This window comes from Onychomys torridus, chromosome 9 (assembly GCF_903995425.1).
Source record: "Onychomys torridus chromosome 9, mOncTor1.1, whole genome shotgun sequence".
NCBI classification, from domain to species: Eukaryota; Metazoa; Chordata; class Mammalia; order Rodentia; family Cricetidae; genus Onychomys; species Onychomys torridus.
This window is the reverse complement of record NC_050451.1, coordinates 45,544,387-45,554,899: the sequence shown is the minus strand read 5'-3', so window position 1 is coordinate 45,554,899 and position 10,513 is coordinate 45,544,387.

The window sequence follows — 10,513 nt, the reverse complement described above, 5'->3', positions numbered from 1 at the left end:
AGATTGGACACATAGGCCTCCTAGTGGGTGTGGGTGAGTCATTGTAGACTGGTCACTCTGGAGAATCATGAAATAGGAACACAGCCTCCCTAGCAAGGGCTTGTTAGCATGCTGCTAAATGCTTCGCCATCCCAAATGACTAATGACATTAACTGGAGGACACCTAGTCAATGAAAACATAGAAGGGTTTGACACAGCACTCCAGTTCCTAAAAGACCTGTTCTGGAGCCTCTCCCCGGAAGAACAAAGGAGGAATTCTCCAGTTCCCGTGGGGGTAAAGCAGACAAATAAATCCCAGACATAGTCCATCTATAAACAAGTTAGTGCCAATGTAGAAAGCAAGAACCAACCTTTAAAACACCACCACAGCTCCATCATTGCGAATAAGATCTAGTCAGCCTTTATAAGTCCTGATTCCCTTCTGATGACCCTTTCTTTTGAAAGGAAGAGGTGGGCTTTCAGGGACAGACATTGCCGCCTTGGGCACAATCCCAGTCTGCATGGAAGAAGGGCTTCCCACCTTGCACTTGAGACTACCCTTCTCTCACAGGACAGACTGGTCCTCCTTCCCTGCCTCCCTCCCTCTCTCCAGTTTTGAGGTATAATTGATACACACAGATCTGCATATGTTTAATGTGTCTATTTTGGTGAGCTTTGAACTCTGTAAATACCTGGGATTCCAGTACCAATTCAGGGTAATAATCGATCTACTCTTCCAAAGGTTCCCTGGTGTCCCTTTATTTGTATACAAAAAAAAAAAAAAAAAAGGAAAGGAAGGAAAAAAAAATAAAGAAAACAAAACCAAAAAATTTTAAAACTTTAACATGAGATCCACCATCTGCACAAATGCAGAAAAGAGTACAATACCACCTTGTTTTGTTATTTGTTTGGTGTTTTGACGTTATTTTGTTTGTTTGGAGATGAGGTTTCTCTGTGCAGCCCTGGCTGTCCTGGAACTCACTCTATAGACCAGGCTAACCTTGAACTCAGAGATCCTCCTGCCTCTGCCTCCCAAGTGCTCGAATCAAATGCATGCACCATCTCCCAGCTACAATATCACCTTGTTAACTGTAGGCGCAATGTGCCATACATCTCTAGTAGAGCTTAAACATCTATGATCACTGAAACTTCATACCCATTAAACTATAATTTCCTCAAGCCTCACCCCAGCCTTGGATAAAGCCCTCATATTCTTTGCTCCTGTAGGACTATTTTAGCCACCTCATAAAAGTGGAATGATACGGCATGTGTCTTTATGTTTCACTGAGTGTAATGTGCCTCGGGTTTGTTCATGCTTTAGCAGAAGATAGGGTTGCTTCCCTTTCAAGGTTGAATAGTATTCTATTACATGTATACACTATATTTTTCTATATATGTATACCCCATATTTTTCTTCACTGATGTGTCAAAACTATGACAAGACATCACCTGTCATCTCTCAGGATGCCGATGTCAACATAGCAAATCAAAAACACAGGTGCTAGAGAGGACGCGGAGAACCTGGAACCACTACATTGCTGGGGGATGGGAAACAGTGCAGCTGCCCTGGGAAACAGTGCGAGGCTTCCAGTAAACACCAAAAGCAGATCTACAGTCTGGTCCAGCATTTGTACTGGAGTATGCACTTCTGGGTACACTTCAGGGCAACAGAGTGTCAAAGATACATTTACACTTTCATGTGCACAGAAGCACCATCCCCAAGAACCAGGAGAGGGAAAGGGCCCTCCTTGCTAGTCAACACGTTCCTCTCTGCACCTCAGTGTCCTTAGAGTCCCTCCCCTCAGGCCACTGTATCTCCTCCCCCACCTTGTTGCCACTGTTCTGAGAATGAGCATCATTCCTCTCCCCCCACCTATTTCTCAGCATTGAGTCTGGGCCCAGTTTCTCCACTGGACCAAAACCATTATCAGCATGGAAGACCTGAACACCCACCCCAAGGGCTTCTCAGCTAGCCTGCTACAACTTTCAAATCTTTTCCTGGATTCTGGCCTGCTGGTCCACCTGCAACTGTGTCTCTCTCCTCTACTAACTTTGCTTCCATCTCTTTCTTCAGGCCAAGTGCCTGCTCAGAACCTCCCTTTCCTCACCTTACATTCTTCTTCCTTGGCAGTATCATCTATCCGAATCTGGTATTTGCCCTACAGGGTAAAAAGTTCAGTAGTTTGCCCAGGGACAAGCGATAAAAAGCAGCAGAGGAAGATTCATTCACACCAGGTGTGTCTGCAAAGTCTGGAGCCTCACCAGGCCTACAGCTCCTGAGCAGCCCACTTGTCTGGAGAGACAGAGATCTGTTCAAGGTCATCCTCAGCTACATAAGGAGCACAAAGCCAGCCTGCCTCAAAACAGAGCAAAACCAGAAAACGGTGTGTCTACCCCATGTGACATGTGATCTACCGTTGACTAACCATTCTTCTAAAGACCCCACCTGCTTCTCCTTCACTCTGGATAGCTCTGAGGGAAACTCCGATCATCATCATTTCACTGGTATCCTAGTATGAATGGTTTAGAAACAGGAAACCGAGGCATAAAATGACTAGTTCCCTGCTCCCGAGAGTTGCTGCAATTGTTGTCCAGGGAAGTTTTTACATCCCATAGTCTTCACTTTTATTCCCTGTGTGCACATTTTTCAGATGGGGTTTCAGTACATAGCCCAGGCTACATGCAAACATCATTTTTCTGCCCCGATGTCCTAATTCCAAGGGTGCCCCACCATGTCCGGCACCCAAAGGCTTTTTTGCTGAGAAAGGAACCAGCCGTGTGTTGATTTGGAAACTGTACCACTGCCTGTGCCCCTGTCACCTCCGACAGGAAACCCTGTTTGCCTGCCTCCCCCACCCCCACCCCAATCAGGTGGTTTCCCTCCTGATTTAGTCAAGATTCTTTTTTCTTGGTCTTTAGTTTGGTAAGTTTAATCATGATGTCTCAGCATGATTTCTTTGTTTGGTTTTGTTTTGTTTTTTTTCCATTTAACTTTCACTTTTTGGCTCTGAATTTAGGTCCCTCGTAAAATTTGCAATGTTTTTAGCAAATATTGTTTCCTTAAATTTGTTCGGTCCTGCTTCCTTCACGAAAACACTGGGGCACCTCTGTGGTAAAGAAGGTCCCTGGAGCTCTTTTTTCCCAGGCTGCCTTCTCCCTCTCTTCTCAGACAGAATGCTCTCCACTCTCTCAGCCCTCTAACTTCTTACTCCTGTGCCTCTGGGCCATCCACTGAGCTCTCCATCTGCTGCATTTTCCAGTTCCAACACTTCCACTCCGTTTTCCTTTACACTATTTTTATGGTGCTGTGGATTGAAGGGACCGTCTCATATGTGTGGGGCCTCTCCTCTCTCTCTGCGCACCCATCTGTCTGCTGAGGGTTTCCATTTCTTCCATTATTCCAAACGTGTTCGTAATTGCTCATTAAAGCATTTTTATTACAGTTGTTTGGATGTTTTGGTTGGAGAATATGTGGTGTGTGTATGTGTATGTGGTGTGTATGTGTGTGAGAGAGAGAGAGAGAATGTGGTGTGGTGTGTGTGTGTGTGTGTGTGTGTGTGTGTGTGTGTGTATGGTATGTGTGGGTGTATGTGTGAGTATGTGGTATGTGTGTGTGTGTATGTGGTGTGTGTGTATGTGTGTCTTCCAGAAGCTGATGTCATTTCAGTCCCTCTCCACCTTAATTTTCAGACAGAGTCTCACGGAACCTGGAGCTCCCTGACTTCTAGCCTTGGTACTCAGCAAGCCCCAAAGACGTTCTTGTCTCAGCCTCCCCAGCCCTGGGATTACAAGCACATGCCACCATGCCTGACCTACGTGAGTGCTAGGAAGTGACTGGAGGCCTTACTGATTTTGTTTTCATTCATGTTGGAAATTTCTTGGTTCTTGGTATGACAAGAGAGTCCCGGTGGCATTTGGAGCACATGCAGATTTCACTGAAGTTTGTTACTTTAGTCAGAGCTCTCTGGGACCACTCTGATGGCAAGGGCGGGCGGCTCCTCAACATTGTTAGCTGGAGGGAAAGTGTAGAGTTTGCACTTAGCCTCCACAGACAACCAAGGTGGGCAGGGACTCCTTATTGCTGCTGAGATGGATCTAGAGTTCCAGTTCCTGCTGTGGTCTCCACCAATACCATGTGGAAATCCCAACTCCCATCATGCTGCCTATGGCATAACACAGGGCTAGGGAAGGTAACCCATAGTCCAGACTGACTCCGTACCATGGGGCACAGAGGCCTGGGGTCCAGCTGGGAGGAAAGTCCACACTCCTACGTGAGCTTCCCCGACACAGCCTTGGTGGAGAGAATACCCTGTCACAGTCTCACCCAGATACTCTGGCTTTCTCTGCCTTGGCTGGGAGCTTTTCTGGAGTAACTGGTTTGGCAGCAGTAGTAGCTAAAACTGCTGTCTCTCACTCAGAATCCTTTTCCTGGTCCTTTCCCTAGGAACAGAATGCTTTCCCGAGATTATTTCTAATTAGTTCATTAGCAGTTTGTGGGGCTTTGGGGAGTTTCTGTCTGCACCCATGGGTGTTTTGGATCACTGGCTTTCCTGCCTCTCTGCCCTCAACACAATCCTCTTTGATGATCTCTCATTCACTTCTCCACAGTCACTGCTTCCTGGCTTCTGGTGTCTGCTGCCTCCAGAAGCCACTTACTCTTGCCTCTGGGTATTGCAAAAACTCTGTGTCCCTGGAATGTCCTGCCCGCCTGTCCCCTTCTCAGCCTGTCCTCTGGACCGGGTCAAAGTCTGCACTGTGGAGTTTTTCCCTGGGCCAAAGGCAGACCCATTCCTTCCCCACCCCCGCTTCCAGCCTGCTCCTAAGCTATGAGTGCATTCTGGGGCTCTCCCTGCTACTTCAGGGGCCCTGCTCTTTGTCCCCCAACGTGCTCTTCACACAATGAGCAGGCATAAACACATGTTGGGTTGATCAGCACCTGGAATACCAATGCTTTCCGCTCCCAACTCTGTGGCTGGCTGTTGGGTAAGGAAGAAGGCTCATTAGCTTCCTTACCATAGACTCCAAGACCAGTAAACAACTTCCGTCTGCCAGTAATGCCACAGTCGCCATGGTTTCTCCCACCCTCTAGGAGTACTAGGTGAATGCTGATTGACAAAAAGAGCTGGGCTGGCCAAGGCCTTTTCAGGCTGTCTTAATAGGAGGTGGGGAGTTGGTGCTGTAAAAGAATGCCTAGAAACCATTCAGAGGGCAAAGCCCAGTGAGGAGCTGGGGCTTGACAGCCAAGAATCTCTTTAAAGATAACGACACAGGAGCAGAGGCTCCATTATTCATCATCCTCAGAAACAAGAAGGTGCTTGTCAGCCTAACCTATGTCTACATATGATTTATTAGACAGGCAATAAAGTAAGCATTCTTGCTTTTCCTAATAGTTTTGTACATTTACGGACTTGGGTTTACTTGGTGTTCTGCTTTTTGGTTAGCACTAACTATGTTGTAAGGAATTATTTAACTGTCTGCAGTGTTACTCATGGGTACCACTAAGAGGTTAGTTTCCTGTTCAAAATTCCTTTTTTAAATCTTTTTTTATTTCTTATTTTATTTATTCTCTCTCTCTCTCTCTCTCTCTCTCTCTCTCTCTCTCTCTCTCTCTCCCCTACAGGTTCTTAGCATACATATTGCGGCTTCAGTTTTGTGTCTTTGTGGAGTTCTGGAGTGTGTGAACTGTGTGAACAAGTGGGTCTCTGCGTCTATGTCTGTTCCTGGTGCCTTTTCCTGGGCTCTTTTCCTTCTGTTTGTTTTGTGTCCTCAGCCTGTTTTTGTTTTTTTTTGTTTTTTTTCTAATAAGAAACAGAAAGGCGGTGGATCCAGACGGAGTGGGAGGTGAGGAGGAACTGGGAGGAGTAGAGGGAAGGGAAACCGTACTCAGGATATATTATACAAGGAAAAAAAATTATTTTCAATAAAAGAAAAAACTTAACAAAAAAAAATACAGCTAGAGACAGTCTCTTCTGACTGGTCACGGGTGGCCATTTGACATCCCATGCTCAGAAAAGCGGAAGGGGAAATGGAATGTCATGCCTGTAACCCCGGCACTTGAGAGGCTGAGGCAGGGATACCAGGGTCGGGCTACAAGGTGAGTTCCAGAATAAGCTGGATGAGAAAAGAGGGGAAGAGAAACCCAGAGGGGACGCGTGTTGCTTCTGGAGCCTCTGAATATTCACAGGAGGGGATACTCCATGCTGGAGCTGGCATTTGAGGGTTGTGGTATGGTGAACCTGCCTGTGATCCCAGCACTGGCAGAATGGTAGTGGGTTCAAGGCCAGCCTAGCCAATTGAGAGAAATATCTCAAAAACATTAGTATTTGAGTCAGCCCAAATATCAGAGATAATCTTGGCTAAAAGTCTGTCCCAGGGATTTGTGGTTTTGCATGGAAAGGATCATAGTCTTACAAGTTCTCCAAGGTAGCTCTGTCCAAACTGCTGACCTGGTCTGGGGCTGCTCTAATAGAATACCATAGACTTCAAGGCTCAAAAACAATGGAGATTTATTCCTCACAGTTTGGAGACCTAGGTGGTTCATGACAAGGCACCACAGATTTCCACTGGTCTCCGGTGAGGAACCATCCCTTACTTTGGCGGTTTGTGTCTGTGTTCTCACAGGGATAAGGGACGGGGTGGGCTCTCTACACCCTCCTATGAGGATGCTAACTCCTCTCCATCTCAACATGTGACTAAGGCGGGGGTCACAGGCGCTGAGTCCAATCATCAAGTGACAAGAGTCACATGAGCATAGACACAAGCCAGAAGTTCCCAGGTCTGCTGATCAGAATTTCTAATCTCACAGTCCAGAAGTGCTCAAGCCCCTTGGGGCAATGCTCATGCTGGTGTTACATAGAGAGCTGCAATTTCCCCTAAATTCTATGAACCAGCTGCCCGCTGAGATGTCCACTCTGGAAATGTGTCTTGTTCCACCACAGGGTGATAAAAACGACTGTTTAAATACCGTAAAGTGATTCAGATCTTTATAGCCCAATGGACTCAAAACATTAGTTTGGTCTTTCACAAATTGTTCCCTTCAGGGAGGGGGTCTGGGGGTGACCCATGACCACCAAGAATATCACCAGCCTAATGCTGGTGATCAACTTCCATTGATCAGGAAGTCATTCTTTCAAACACCCTGCACCCTGCCATCACTCTCTTCCAGAGCCAGGGTACACTGCAGACTCTGCTAAGCTCTCCTGGGTCTCCTTTCTCTTTAGCTATTTATCATTCTCCATTCTGTGTCCTTTGCTGCCCTGGCCCTCATGGCTTCCCTGCCAGCAGCCTGCTTTGTTTTTAGGGCTATCTTCTTTCTCTTTCTTTCAAAATGTTCTCCCTTATCTCCTTTGGTACCACAAAAGGTCAGGAGCCAAACTCATCACCAGATGAGAACCAAGTGTCCCCATTTGCTCCTTACCTTGACCGGAAATTAGCCCAGCCCGGCCATGGTATGATTATTTGAAAGAAAGATCTTGTTCCAATCAGTCTCCTCTCCCAGGATGGAGGCAGGGAGAGAACTCCTTCTAACCAGGAACCTCCCTCTCCCCACCCTTGTTATACCAAGGGCTCTTTTCCTCAAGCACCCTCCATGATGCTGCTCCAGGTGTTATACACCCTACATGGGAGACGTTCACAACCTCAACTCCTGAAGAGCAGATACAGATGGCCAAGCTGCCGATGGCCACGGTGTTGACAAGGGGAAGGACCAGAGACTCTGACAGGGGAGGGGATGTGGAGAAGGTGTAGACAGCATTCCTTGGTTGAAGACTTTCCAAGGTTCTGTTTACATTTTGCCCTCAAATGTCACGTCCCAGCGTACATACCGGCCTGGGGAGGAGACAAACGTTGAAATCAACCTGCTAGGCAACTCAAGAACGCCCAAGGACACTTCCTTTCTCAGTCTGAGTGCTTACCACCATCTCCTGATCCACTGTCAAAAGTCCATTCTTATTTCTTTCCTACACTGTCAACATGTGCCCCTTTGGTTCTGTGACCTCAATCTAAACACTTTTACCTTTACTTCCTGTCTATACCAACACTGAGTTTCACTCTTTCTTCGAGTGAAACTTCTCAAGGTAGAAATGCTGCGATCACCTCTCTTCTTTTTTAGATACATACATGGAAGGCAACATTTTCTTTCTCTGCATTACTTAAAGGGCATCCCCAAAATTTTTATCTTTGTTTTTACTTTAATCCATTTGAAATATTAATCTCAGCTACTCTGTAGAGTGAGGCAAAGGATTCCAACCTCAAGGCCAGTCTGGGCAAGGCTGTGAGATCTTGGCTCAAAAGCAAATAAGGTCAAAACAAAATACTTTAAATTTCTCTTATAATTATTTCTTTTATTCATGTATTTTATCCCCAAATATTTGGTAACTTCTAGACACATAATTATCTAACTTGGTTCTATAAACACACATATGGTTTCCCTTCTTTATAATTTATTGAGACTTGTTTTATGATTCAGAACTTTAGAAGAGAACAGATAGAGTTTGTGGGAGACAGTTATGCATAGATGTTTATGAGCACAGGACTCAAATATAAATGAGGTCCTGTTAGTTGATACAGTTTTGATCTTTGGTGTCCTTAGTAACTTTTGTGAACATTTTCTATGAATTCTGTTGGTCTGTGTATACAGATTTGTCATTTCCCCCTTTGGTGTTTCCAGTTTTACTTCTTGTGTTCTGCAGCCCTGCTATGTAGTAAATCCACAGTCAGGACTGATGTCTTCTTCATGAAATGGCCCTCTGCCCATTTGCAATGGCTTTTCAATTTTGCTCATCTTACTTTGAGCTGTGGCTTGTTTGTTTGTTTGTTTGTTTCGAAACAGGGTTTCTCTGAGTAGTTTTGCTGCTTGTCCTGGATCTCGCTCTGTAGACTGAGCTGGCCTCAAACTCACAGAGATCCACCTGGCTCTGCCTCCCAAGTGCTGGGATTAAAGGCCTGTGCCACCACCTCCCAGCTGAGCTGTGTTTTAATAATACAGCATTCCTGCTTTCCTTTGATTTGGATTGACATTATCCTTGTTTTCTACCCTTTTAATTTCCACGTATCCATGGATCTACTTCTATTGATTATTTTTCCTCTTGATTGTGGGTTTCATTTTTCTGCTTCTTTACAAACCTTTCAATCTTTCACCACATGATGGGTATTGTATATAAAATATCTCCAGGGTGTTTTGCTTTTTGTTTCCAGTGAACACAAGTCCTTTTCTTTCTGCCAGGAGCTAAAATGACAGCCTGAGCAGTCAGATTTCAAGATGAAGGTGGAGTTGAGGCTGAGTCAAAGTGATAATGTGAGTGTATAACTGAAGTCCGATGCAAACAAGGACCCCTCGGCTCCCAGCCCAAGCTTACCATCCCCTCCTACACACACTCTGCGGAATGTTTAGTCTCTTTGGTCTCATCAGTTTTTGAAATAGAAAGCATTTGAGACGGGCTAAATATTGCTTGAGGCTTACCTTGCAGTCAGCTCTAACATGGTTCCGGAATTTAAGCACCTTGAGTTGTCTAATTCTGTTTTCCAGTCATGTACCAACTGCTGTGGTAAATTGGGAGAAGGTATGATTATAAAACCAAAAGAAGTCACAGTTGCACTTGGGTTGGTTTTCTGTCACTGTGATGAAATACCTGAGGTGAACAGTTTATGGGAGGAAAGGGGTTTTGGTCTCATGGTTTCAGAAAAGTTATTTTTGTTTTGCTTTACATTTTTATCTGCATATATAAATTATACAGAACACTGTGATTTTGAAATTATTTTAATGTTTGTATATTGTATATTTTTCTACCACTTGCACACCCCCTTCCTTCTTGTTTCTGCCTCATGCCCCCTGATCCTCCTCCTCTCAGCTCATCTTCCTTCTGCTCTCAGGGTTTTGGTGTTTTGGTTTTGGAGAAGGGTTGCTGTTGTTTTCATTGTTGCTGTTGGCATATGTGAACAAATGAACTTCTGTGGAGTTCCTTACAGGAATATGGTTCTAAGGGTTAGTCACAGGAACATAGGGAACTCACCAGTTGCTACTCCACTAAAGAAAACGTCTCTCCCTCTCCAATAACCATTAACTGCCATGGATCCTTAGGGAAGGGAGAGGAGGCTGTGATCAGTGGGCTGCATTGCAAACAGAGTACCATGGTGGTGAGCGTTAAACTAGCTTACTTCTTGGGTGCCAGGAAGCAGAGAGAGATGGGCAGAGAGAGCTAGATCATCAATTCAGTGAGACTGGCTAGCCAATGAGCTCCAAGGATACATCTTCTCCCTTCACCCATGCACTGGAATTACAGATGCCCAGTGTTTCACCGGTGCTGTGGATCCCAACTCAGGTCCTCATGTTCTTGTGACCACTCTGCCAACTGAGTCATCGACTCTGCCCAGCTCTTGGATTCTTAACTTTGTTCCTACTTCTGTTGAAAGGAATCAAAAGCACTCTTTTGGCTCCACTGGTAACACATGCTTATTATCCCAGGATTTGTGAGGCAGAAGCTAGGGTGAGAGGTACTGTAGGTTCAGGCTCAACCTGGTCTACACCGTGAGTTCC